Raw genomic sequence first — 2,751 nt, 5'->3', positions numbered from 1 at the left:
CCCGACATGGCCTCCACCAGGGATGGTAGGCTGCTGGTTGGTGCGTTGGGCAGACGGTATACCAATCAAATAGCCAAACTCTCCCCGGCTTCCCACACAAGGCCAGTGCATTCTGTGCCTGTGAGCTTTGGTGGCGGGAGCGCCTTGAAGGAGTAAGCCTCCCGAATGAACAGAGCCACTCCCCCCCCCCCAGTCCAGGATTAGTGGAGGACTGAGAACCCAGGAGGAGCCAGCTGGGAGAGAGCTCCTGTCTCCCTGTCCCTTACAGATACACACCAGGTCCGGGTGTGTATCTGCAAGCTGCAAATCTACTTTTGATTTATTGACATTCATTACAGAAATCTCATGCTTGGTGTTCTGAGCCTCAGACCCAGGGGGAAGCATGAAATGGCTGGGCATTGTAAGCTTTTATGCACAAGTTGCTTCATATGCTGGTCAAGAACATGAGAAGGCATTCTGACACAGACTGAGGGCTATGTGTTTGTCTACAAAACTTCTTCCCCAGAGAAATAACTACAACTTCCTACAAAGGAAATGGCCTGGATACACACTGTCAGCCTAATCCACCTCACTGGCTTGTTGTTATTCCTCCTCTAAAATAGTTCTCACTGCTTTCTTACTGAGAAAGACTGGATCATGAGGGCATGAAGACAGTAAAAAGGGGGAGGGAACCCAGTTGCACCATGGCATAAGGAGCCCAACAGCACACACACACAGTATAAGGAGTCCAACAAAATACACACACACTGTAGCAAGGCACAAAACCTCATACCTTGGACAAAACTTTGTTGGTCTTAAAGGTACTTGGTATTTCTCCCATGTGATTGAGGCAGCCAAGCGGAGCAAGCTCTCCCTCGTTCCCTTCCTCCCTTTAGGGAGGAGCCTCAGCCAATGGAAGGAAAGAAAGGCTTCCCTTTGTCTCCTGTATACGATTGAGGCAGCCTGGCCAGTTCCCTCCCTCCCCCTGGGAGGAGGAGGGAGAGGACCCTCAGCCAGTTCTTTACCAGACTCAGTTGCACAGGAGAGGCTTGCCTATCTATCTCTCCTGTGCGACTGAGTCTGGCAAAGCAAGCTGCGATGTGGCAGCAGCAGAACTGGAAAAGGAAGCAGGAAACAGCCAAGTCCTTGCGGGCCTGACTGGAGAGCCTAATCTGGCCCACATGTTGACACCCTTGTTCTAAGGGAATAAAAGGAAAGGAAATTTGTAAGGCCTGAGCCTTACTTCATTGCATTCTTTGCTCTACACAACACCCAGAATTGAACTGGGATTGGGAAGGAGCTGTGGCTCAGTGGTAGAGCATCTGCTTGGTATGCAGGAGGTCCCAGGTTCGATCCCTGGTATCTCCAGTTAAAAGATCTGGCAGTAGGTGATGTGAAAGACCTCTGCCTGAGACCTTGGAGAGCTGCTGCCAGTCTGAGTAGACAATACTGACCTTGATGGACCAAGAGTCTGATTCAGCATAAGGCAGTTTCATGTATTCACGTCTTGTGCAAAGGGTAACTTTTGCTTCTTGTGTCCCCTTTCCTTAGATGCAAAGCTGAACAGTCACTTTCTTCCATTATCCAACCCTACTTCTGCAAGCTTAGGGGATTTCCAGTCAAAGTGCAAGTCTTTATTGGATGAGATACCGCTGGGGGATTCACAGCCGGTTTCAGTGCCATTATCCGTGGCCCAGAGAGGGCAAGAATCTCCAGTCAGCCGCTCACTCAGCCCTTCAAAAATGGAGCGTAAACACAGCAGAAGCCCTACTCGTTGCTATAAAGAGGCAAAGAAGGAGGCAAGTGCCTTGTTCTGTACTGTGAAGCAGATCAGTGGGAAATGGAGCATGCCTTCTTGGCTGTTCCACATGATGACAGGTCTCTGGGGTTTGTCTGTTGCCACAGCAGCTGCTGATGCTACACAGCAGCAACTGGGCTTCCACATGGCAAGTTTCCCTCCGTTTCGCCTGCCCTGGTCCTCGGAGTGGACATTTCCCCCACCCCATCCCACCAGGGTTGGGGGGAGTTGTCTTTCTCTAATTTTGTTAAGGTGGTGATTGATGTCCTGATGTATACAATTTTATCAGCATCTTGATGTCAGTTACTGATTTTTTAAAAAAAAAACCTTCAAAAATGCATGCCCTGACCTGGATACCCCAGGCAAGCCTGATCTCATCAGATCTCGGAAGCTAAGCTGGGCCGACTCTGGCAAGTACTTGGAAGGGAGACCTCCTTGGAATACCAGCAGTCGGGAGGCAGGGGCAGGTTTTATTCAGCCACCTCTGTTTGTTTGTTTGCTTTGCTTTTCGGAGGAGAAAAAGCCTCCTCCGCATCTCTAGGGCGTTTCCCTTCTCTCATTACGGCTGTTTGTAGTAGATAAACTCCGGGAATTCTTAAAAGCTGCAGCCAGTCCTATTATAAGTGTTCCAATTATCCAGCAGTGATTACAGGAAAGACAGGAAAAGACAGGAGTCTCAAAGAGAAGCACAGAATAAAATACTTAATCTAAAACGGAGCAGCAGCTTCCCCTCACTGTCGGCAAGCCGCCATCTTAGCCTAACCATACTGCTCAGATTCCTACAGACTGGGGACTTGCAATTATAAATCCTATATATAAGAAAGGTAACAGGTCTGACCCTAACAACTATCGTCCGATTAGTCTTTTAAACACTATCGGTAAATTGTACTCTAGACATCTGCAAATTAAATTACATAACTGGCTTGAACATGATAAATATCTAAGCAAAGAACAGGCGGGCTTCACCCATGGTC

The 2,751-nt window shown here is 48.6% G+C and overlaps 1 non-coding gene across 1 annotated transcript; it reads left to right on the top strand.

Moving 5' to 3' along the window:
• Positions 1-1,275: 1,275 nt before the first annotated feature.
• TRNAT-GGU lies at positions 1,276-1,347 on the top strand. Its single transcript has one exon. It is a non-coding gene; the product is annotated as a tRNA-Thr (tRNA).
• Positions 1,348-2,751: the final 1,404 nt, after the last annotated feature.

This window comes from Gekko japonicus, unplaced genomic scaffold, assembly GCF_001447785.1.
Source record: "Gekko japonicus isolate JY-2015 unplaced genomic scaffold, Gekko_japonicus_V1.1 scaffold717, whole genome shotgun sequence".
NCBI classification, from domain to species: domain Eukaryota; kingdom Metazoa; phylum Chordata; class Lepidosauria; order Squamata; family Gekkonidae; genus Gekko; species Gekko japonicus.
This window is presented reverse-complemented; position numbering and strand designations above follow the sequence as displayed.